The sequence below is a fragment of the Mandrillus leucophaeus genome, unplaced genomic scaffold (genome assembly GCF_000951045.1).
Source record: "Mandrillus leucophaeus isolate KB7577 unplaced genomic scaffold, Mleu.le_1.0 Scaffold232, whole genome shotgun sequence".
NCBI classification, from domain to species: domain Eukaryota; kingdom Metazoa; phylum Chordata; class Mammalia; order Primates; family Cercopithecidae; genus Mandrillus; species Mandrillus leucophaeus.
In genome coordinates this window covers 1,119,987-1,129,677 of record NW_012102388.1, presented here as the reverse complement: position 1 = coordinate 1,129,677, position 9,691 = coordinate 1,119,987, and positions in this window count along the sequence as shown.

Genomic DNA, 9,691 nt, shown 5'->3' with positions numbered 1-9,691 from the left:
CCGCGGACAGTCCAAGGCGGGCACTACCAAAGTTCAGGGCAAATTAGAGCAAATAATGGACGTTTTACTCAATCTGACCAGCGGAAATGCTTGCTGGAGTCTCGACTGTGTCAATCACTAAGTATCCAAGCCATTCGTGGTTTGATGGCATAAAGTTAGCATCCTTTGCGGCTTCATTTGTGACTCCTGCAGGTCAGTGCCACTGACGGTTTCCCTGTTTTCGGCGACTGCGATCAACACCATGGCTTGTGCAGCAGTGCGTGGTTTTGCTGAGTGCAGCCTGATTGTTGAGAAGCCCCTTAAATATGTGCTCACTCAGCCTCACAGCATCCCAGGCGGCGGGACAGGCCTTGTGGGGACCAGCACACCTAGGACGGTGAGTGACAGCCGATGGGATTCCAGCCCTTTTCACAGCTTGGCTTGGCTGTGGTTCCAGGGCATGCGGAGGATAGCCACCCTGCGGTGAACTCAGCTCTGTGAAAAGTCATTTTCCCAGAACAAACAAATTGGTGCCCTTCCTGTTTATGAAATAGATCTTAAATAAAATGAAATAACCTCCTCTGGGGCATTGTTGTCAGTTTTACAGGATTCTTCATTCATCTTTCAGGCCAAGGGTTGTGAACTCAAAAGCTTCCAGGTCCAGACAGGCGACATAAAGGGGTCCGCCACGGGCAGGGTGGCTAGCGTCTGGGGGTGGTGACGACTGTTGCCTACCAAGGCACCACTGGCAAGCTGGCTCTGCCTAACAGCTCTCACATGCGGAGGTTGGCCCAGGACAGCAAGATGTGATTGTTTTTCAAGAGAACCATAAGTAAGAGTGCTTGTGTCAAATCTCCAGACTCTGGAAGCACTAGCAGTGCGTGTTCCTTAAATAACAGCGAATGGCTTAAGGAATAACAAATCTCCTTCTTGTCTACCTGAAAGCCATGCTCACGCCCTGACCATCTCTCTGACATTTCCTGTTCCATTTTTGAGCACCTACGGTGCCCCAGGCACTGCAGCAGGCATGAGGGCAGACGATGAATCAGGTTTCTCAGAAGGCACATCTGTCCTCCCCAGAGCTCCTGCTTCCCCGGCACCTGGCAAATGTTAAATGTGCTGGTGCAATTAGGCAAGTCATGCCCAGCAATGCTGTTACCCAGCAAGGCTGTTTTCTAGCACTGAAGACCTTTTCCTCCTCAGCAGTGACTGTGGACTGACGATCCCAGTGACTTCATCTTTCCTGTGTCCTGCGTTTCACTGTCACTCAGAGAGCCAAGGAATGCATAATCCAGCACACCTCAGAGTGTTTGGTTCTTAGAACACATTCTTTCCACACCCTCAGCTGAACACATGTAACTTTTCACTTTCTTCTTAATTGAGCCTAAAGAGATTCCCAGATTCAAAGGCTCAGGAAGATGCCTTTGAAGCTCCCGAAAGAGCCCTCTCTCCTCCCCTGTCTCGAGACGAGATGGGCCAAGGTGCTCCTGTCATTTGCCAAGGGACAGCCAGGCAGCTCGAGGATTGAATTTCTCCAGGGGCACCGTCGCTTTGATGCCGCCCTGATGTCCCCAGAGTCTAGCACAGTTCCTGGTACATCTGCAGGTTCTTGGTGACTCATTGTTGTCTAATGAATGAAATGGCCCTTCCAGACTTGGTCATCTGCAAAGATAACTATGAAGAAGTGATGAATGTTCTGAGTAAGCATCGTGCATGAGCCTACATCGCAGCCCACCCGTGATGGACTAGGCAGGCTTTGCTACAGTTTGGGGATGGCAGTACCTGTGTTCGTTCCCTCCAAGAGCTTCAGTGAAGCCCAGACATCAGATATGGACTTTTAAGTGGAAACGGGACAAGGAGATTTCCTGCACATTTTCCCCCCAGAGTGATGGTTTCCAAAGTGTTTATAAATAGTCTCCCACACCCCAGGGAAGAGAACTAGGATGTGGGAAGAAAATGTTACCATCTATATTTATTTATTACTATTTCTATTTAGTTGTTTTTATTTAAAAACATAGGATAAGGCCGGATGCAGTGGCTCACGCCTGTAATCCCAGTGCTTTGGGAGGCCGAGGCAGGAGGATCACTTGAGGCTTGGAGTTCGAGATCAGCCTGGGCAACATAGTGAGACTGTGTCTACAAAAAAGATGTTAAAATTAGCTGGGCGTGGTGGGGCTTGCCTGTAGTCCCAGCTACTCAGGAGACTGAGGCGTGAGGATCACTGGAACCCAAGAGTTTGGGTCCAGTCCAGGCAACATAGTGAGTCTCCATCTCAAGAATAATAAAAATAATAATGAATAAAAATATACAGTGTGAGAGAAGAAATAAAACCTAGTGTTTGCTAGATCAGTAGGCTGACTCTAGTTTACAGTCATCTTTTGTATATTTCCAAATAGCTGAGAGAGAATAATTCAAACGTTTCTAGCCTTAAAAAAGACAAATATATAAAGTGATGGATATCCCAACTACACTGATTTGATCTTTACAGGTATTAAATTACACATGCATGGGAAACTAGGTAGATCTCCTATGTATCAATAAAAAAAAATAAAGTTAACAAAAAGAAAGAAGTAAACCTGGCTATGAGGGAAGTAGGACCATATTCAGCTAAAATAGACATTTCCATCTGTCTTTGATATTTTGCAGTAAAGGCTAAATATGTCCTTTTGAGGATGTACATATCTGTAATCACAGCACGTGTGACAGCCACAAGCTGCAGATGGTACCTGTGTATGGTGTGGGAACTCCAGTACCATGCAGGGCATTGCCTTGGATGATGATATTTTCAAAATAGTGGCTGATGGTTGACACAACTCCAAACTAAACACAGCGCAAGCTTCCCTCCTTTGCCATTGTAATTACAACTCCGGAAACTCCATGTACATTGAAATCGTGCAAACACGCTTTGTGTTTATTTACAAAATGGGGTTTGGTTGTAGGGTCAGATGATTATAAACAGACCTTTCTCCTTGTGGCAGATGGGACGGTTATTTATTGGGGAGGGCTGTCCTCAGGCATCGAGAGACCTCCAGCATCTCGGCCCCTGCCCTGCAAGTGCAGGTAGCCACTGCCAATCACTGCAGTAAACAAAAACACTTCCACCAATCTCCATAATCCTTCTCAGGGCAGACCTGCCTCCCGTAAGTGGCTGGGTTACATTAGTTGCATAGGGTTTTATCACTCAAAACGTTGGGGTCCTACCTGATAAGCCCCTACAGATTTGCACGTCACAGCTCTGGCCTAAGATCAGCCTTTCACGTAGACTGGAGGCTGGGACGCCTGAGGCTTATGGCTGAAGCTTACACATTTTGTTCCGTGCGATTTTCCTTTCTGCGTTCTCGCTCTCACTCACATGCACGAGCACTGCTATACCCACTCTCCTCCTCTCAGCTAAATCAGGAGCTGAAATGCAAAGACCTGAAGGGCCAGGGGAAGTGAAAACCGAGTGAAACGGGTCAGAGGGCATTTATTCAACACAGACACACTATTTTTATTAAAACATGTGACTCCCTTGAACTACTTTTGTACTGCCGCACTTTAAAAATGTTTTATTGTGGTAAAATAGGCATTCTATAAAATTATGTACATTTTAAAACAACTAAAAGAGTAGAATTGGATTGTTTGTAACACAAAGGACAAATGCTTGAGTGGATGGACACCCCATTCTCCATGGTGTGATGATTACGCATTGCAGCCTGTATCCAAACATCTCACACACACCCCATAAAGATATACACCTACTATGTGCCCACGAACATTTATTTATTTATTTTTGAGACAGAGTCTTGCTCTGTTGCCCAGGCGGGAGTGCAGTGGCACAATCTCAGCTCACCACAACCTCTGCCGCCTGGGTTCAAGCAATTCTCCTGTCTCCGCCTCCCGAGTAGCTGGGATTACAGGCGCCCACCACCACACCGGCTCATTTTGTATTTTTAGTAGAGACGGGGTTTCACCATATTGGTCACGCTGGTCTCAAACTCCTGACCTCAGGTGATCCACCCGCCTCGGCCTCCCACAGTGCTGGGATAACAGGCGTGAGCCACTGCGCCTGGCCCACAAAAATTTTAAATTTAACTAAAAAATAAAATTTAAAACAAGAAAAAATAAAAATAAAATTTATCATTTTAACCATTTTTATGTGTACAGTTCATTGGCAGTAAGGATAGTCACATTGTATAACTATCACTGTTCATCTCAAAACCTCCCCATCTTCCCAAACCGAAACTCTGCCCCATTAATCACTAACTCCCCATTCTCTCCCCACAAATCCCTCACACCCACCTCCTACTCTTTGTCTCTACGGGTCTGATACCCTAGGGACCTCCTATAAGTGGAATCAGACAGTATTTGTCCTTCTGAGTCTGACTTCTTTCACTCAGCATGATGGCCTCAGGGTTCACCCATGTCGCAGAGCATGTCAGAATTTCCCTCCCTTTGAAGGCTGAACAATATTCCACTGCGAGGATGGATCGCATTTTGGTTCTCCATGGAGACTTAGGGACGGACACTGGGCTGCTTCTCCCTTTCAGCTCTTATGAATCATGCTGCTGTGAACACAGGTGTCCAAACACCTGTTCAGGTCCCCGCTCTCACTTCTTTGGGGTTTATATTGAGAAGTGGGGTTGCTGGTTCACAGGGTGGTTGCATTTTCATTTTTTTGAGGAACTCCCACTCGGTTTTCTGCAGTGGCTGCGCCATTTTCCTGTCGTTTCGCTTTTGGTGGAGCCATGAAATCATAGGCTATCCACTCCAGCAAATGCAGCCCTGTGGGGAGGGAGAACAGTGGCCCGGTTCATTGAAGACTACAGGCCCGGAGATGGCTACCTGGGCTCTCATCCCTGCTTTGCTACTCACACCCAAACTCTGAGGACTTGGACCAGTCATTTCACCTCTCCTGGCCTTTGCGTCCCCAGCCAGGAAATGGGGGTTTTAACAGCACCTGCTTATCGAGTTGTTATGCAGGTCATAAACCCAAGCCCTGAAATAGCTCCTGGTGCATGGTAAGATCTGTATCAAGGCTTCGTTCAATGAAGTGTGATCCGATCTTACCAAATCTTTCATATTATTAAAGATAAATTGGAAATCTGGATTTTTAAACTATGACATCTTCAACTTGAAGACGTTGACAACTTAGTTCAGGTTAAAAATAAAATAATGTGTGGGTTAAAGAGACATGTCTGTGAGCCAGAAATGTCCCTGGGCTGCCTGTGTGACCTGCAATAACAAAACGATGTGATCCAGCTGCAACAGCAGAATTCAAGGAAGGCTGCCTGGAGGAGGAGGCATTGAAACTGAGCCGCAACACAGACAGGACCGAGACAGCAAAAGACAGGAGGCAGCCCAGGAAGTGGGCAGGTGATTCACGAGCAGACTTTAAGTCTGTCATTTAGGGAAGAAGGTGTCCATTCTCAACACAACCGCAAACGTTTTAACAATCCAGCCTTTCTTAGCAAAGTGGCCACACTTCGACGTCTTCATCAACATGGTGGTTAAGCTTTGAACTTGTGCCCCCCAGTCCAGGGAGAAGATTTCTCTGCCTGCACCTGAAAGCCAGTGTTATAACCAGGCAGCATTCTGCGTCTTGTCACCAGCAATGCACACTGGAACAGAAAAAGTAAATGAAACTGGTATTACAAGGGGCTCTGATTTCAAAGGGAAATCCTTCAAGGACCCGGATGAGAGGGCCCAAGTTCTCATTTAAATTGCAAAACTGCAATGAAGTCTATCACCCACTACAGAGAAACTGATCAGTGGCTTCATAATGAGTATATCAATGGCAATTTAAATTACGGTGCCTTTTACAGTGTGTGCCTTTTGATAGTCGTCATCCCCCACGTTTGGATTCTCTCCTAGAAAGCTGTTACTATACACAAAACTGGGGACCCTGAGAGCACCCAGGTCTTCTTCATTCTGCTTAATCTCTTTAACAGAAGAACGTGTTTTCATTCTGAGTACAAAAGACATCTTGAGATTCGGAACTGGCAATTCAGAAAGAAACAGACAACTGATTTTTTGTGTTTTAGCAGATTCTCACATTCTGATAGATAAATGCTCAACTAAGTAGAGTCTTTTGGTTCCCCTCCCTTGGAAAATACATATAAATACTGGACATTTGGAGGTAGCCAGTTAATTCGTTTATGACAGTCCTGGAATAGCATAACCCTGGTGGTTTTCAAACAGCCGTCTTCAGGTCGGTCCTAGGTGCACTGCTTCTGAATAGATCCAGGGACATTGAGATTCTGAGGCTAGATTTACATTGGCCACTGAGATATTTGGAACTGAACTGGATGGAACAATATTGAACATTTCCCATACCAAGCACTTCGCTAAATTCAGATAAAGCAAGGAACCTGGTGTCTGTCTGCCTGTGGTCCCCTTTCAGATCACCGAGTCCAGAGCTCTCCTACCTTAGGCAGGCGACTGCCCCTCCTCCTAGAATGCTCCTCCTCCGGCCCCTCAGAGAAAGGATGCTGCCTCTCCACACCTGGGACTCAGCTCAAAGTCCAGCTCCTCGGAGCGGCCTCCCTGACCACCCCTGGCCCTCCCTGCCAGCCCCCTTCCCCGCATCCCTCTCACCATGTCTCGGCCTCCATGCCATCAGCATCTGGTGCTGGGTGGTTCTGTGGCGGGAGACATCCTGTGCACTGCAGAGAATTCATCAGCATCCCCGACCTCCGCCCCTGGATACCAGGACCTCCGCTGCCAGGTGTGACAACTGAAACATCTCCAGTCATCACCAAATGCCCTCTGGGGACGAAATGCCCCCCCCTCCCCGCCGCGAGAAGCCCTGTTGGGCCACCCCCCAGCTCCCTTTTCCATAGCACCCATCACGTCTGGCTGTCTTATCTGCTTTCTCATGTGCTATTCGTCATCCCCCTGGGAATGCCAGTGGTGTGGGAACCTCAGCTGCCCTCCTCACCTACAGTCAAGGTGCCTGGAGCCCACTGGGCATGCAGTAGGCAAGGCACTCAGTAGAGACTCAGTAAGCATGCAGTAGGCACTCAGTAGGCACACAGTAGACACTCAATAGGCACATACTAGGCACTCAGTAGGCATGCAGTAGATGCTCAGTAGGCACTCAGTAGGCATGCAGTAGATGCTCAGTAGGCAATCAGTAGACAGTAGACATGCAGTAGACACTCAATAGGCATGCAGTAGACACAGCAGACACTCAGTAGACAGTAGACACTCAGTAGACACGCAGTAGCCATGCAGGAGACACTCAGTTGACACAGAATAGGCACTCAGTAGGCACGCAGTAGGCACACAGTAGACACTCAGTAGAATGCAGTAGGCACTCAGTAGGTACTCAGCAGGTATGCGGAAGACACTCAGTAGGCACGCAGTAGATGCTCAGTAGACAGCAGGCATTCAGTAGGCAGTAGGCATGCAGTAGGCACGCAGTAGACACTCACTAGACACGTAGTACACACACAATAGGCACACAGTAGACACTCAGTAGGCACTCAGTAGGCATGCAGTAGACATACAGTAGACACTCAGTAGGCATGCAGTAGACACGCAGTGGGCACTCAGTAGACAGTAGGCACACAGTAGGAATGCAGTAGACACTCAGTAGGCACACAATAGGCACCTACCTGAGTGAACAAGTGAGTGAGTGAATGCCTGCATGCCAGGGGTCATTTCGGAGAGCTGGTGAGTGTTACTGTTGGGCTGTGTCCCCACCCAAATCTCATCTTGAATTGTAACTTCCACAATTTCCACATGTCATGGTAGGAACCTGGTGGGAGGTGATTGAATTACTGGGCCAGGTCTTACCTGTGCTGTTCTCATGATAGTGAATGAGTCTCATGAGATCTGATGGTTTTAAAAATGGGAGTTTCCCTGCACAAGCTCTCTCTTTGCCTGCCGCCATCCACATAAGACATGACTTGCTCCTCCTTGCCTTCCACCGTGATTGTGAGGCTTCCCCAGCCACATGGAACTGTGAGTCCAATTAAACCTCTTTCTTTTGTAAATTGCCCAGTCTCAGGTGTGCCTGTATCAGCAGCATGAAAATGGACTAATACAGCGAGAGATATTTTGAAAAATGACAGTCATGGTGTCCTATATTTTATTTCAGGAAAACAGGCTTTAAAACGCAAAAAAGTCCACAAACTATGAGTTTTGGGGCAGACAGACCTGAATTTTATGTCTTACCTGCTGCATAATCTTTTTTCTTTCTTTCTTTTTTTTTTTTATTGGAATGGGTCTCACTCTGTTGCCTAGGCTGGAGTGCAGTGGCATGATCATAGCTAACTGCAGCCTGGAACTCCTGGGCTCAAGGGATCCTCCCATCTCAGCCTCCCGAGTAGCTGAGACTACAGGCACATTCCACTATGCCCAGCTAATTAAAAAGATTTTTTTTGTAGAGATGGGAGTCTCACTATATTGCCCAGGCTGATCTTGAACTCCTGGCCTCAAGTGATCTTCCTGCCTCAGTCTTAATTAGTTTTGAAATCTGTATATATTCATGTCACCAACACCCTATCAGATGTGGAACATTTTCATCAATCCAGGAAATTCCGTCCGTTTTGCCCTTTTCCAATCAATGTGCCACCCCTGGCAGCAATCACTCTTTTTTTTTTTTTTTTTTCTGGAGATGGAGTCTCACTCTATCACCCAGGCTGGAGTGCAGTGGTGTAATCTCAGCTCACTGCAACCTCCGCCTCCCAAGTTCAAGAGATTCTCATGCCTCAGCCTCCCAAGTAACTGGAATTACAGATGCTTGCCACCATGCCCGGCTAATTTTCGTGTTTTTAGTAAAGACGGGTTTCACCATGTTGGCCAGGCTAGTCTTGAACTCCTGACCTCAAGTGATCTATTTGCCTTGGCCTCCCAAAGTGCTGGGATTACAGGCATGAGCCGCGGCGCCCAGCCGGCAGCCATCATTCTAATGTCTGTCACTAGATTAGTTTTGCCAGTCCCAGAAGTTCATAAAAATAGAGTCATGCTGCATGAATTCTTCTTGTGTGCCTGGCTTTCTTAACACGGTGTCTTTGCGATTCATTCATGTTTTGGAGTGAAGCAGTCGTTCATTCCTTTTTAACTTCTGAGTTCTGTTCCCTTGTGTGCGCATACCACGAGTTACGTCCATTCAGCAGCTGCTGGACATTGGGGTGGTCTGCAGTTTGGGACCATTGTAAATAAAACTGCTTTGAACATTCATGTATAAATCTTTGTGTAGACGTATGTTTTCATTTCTCTTGGGATCAATACCAGGCGTGGAACCGATAGGTTGTATGGTAAGTATGCGTTTGACTTGGCAAGCCGTTTCTCAAAGTGGCTGCTATGGGCTGAATTGGGTTCCCCCAAAATCGAGATGTTGAAGTCCTAACTTCCAATATCTCAGAATGTGACCATATTTGGGGATAGGGTCTTTATAGAGGTAATTAAGTTAAAATGAGGTCTTAGGGTGGGCCCTAATCCCATAGGAAAATCCATAAATTGTCTTTTTAAAGAGGAGATGAGGGTGCAGGCACGCACAGAGGGGCGACAACGTGAGGACACGGGGAGCAGACGCCATCTGCAAGTCACGCGAGAGGCCTCCGGGGGAACCAGCCCTTGACCTTGGACTTCCAGCCTCCAGAACTGCAAGAGAATGAATGTCTGCTGTTTTAGCTGCCCAGCCTGTGGTCCTTTTTGATGGTAGCCCTGGCGACCAGGTACAGCACTTATGGATCTTCTACTCCTGCCAGGAATGTGTGAGCAC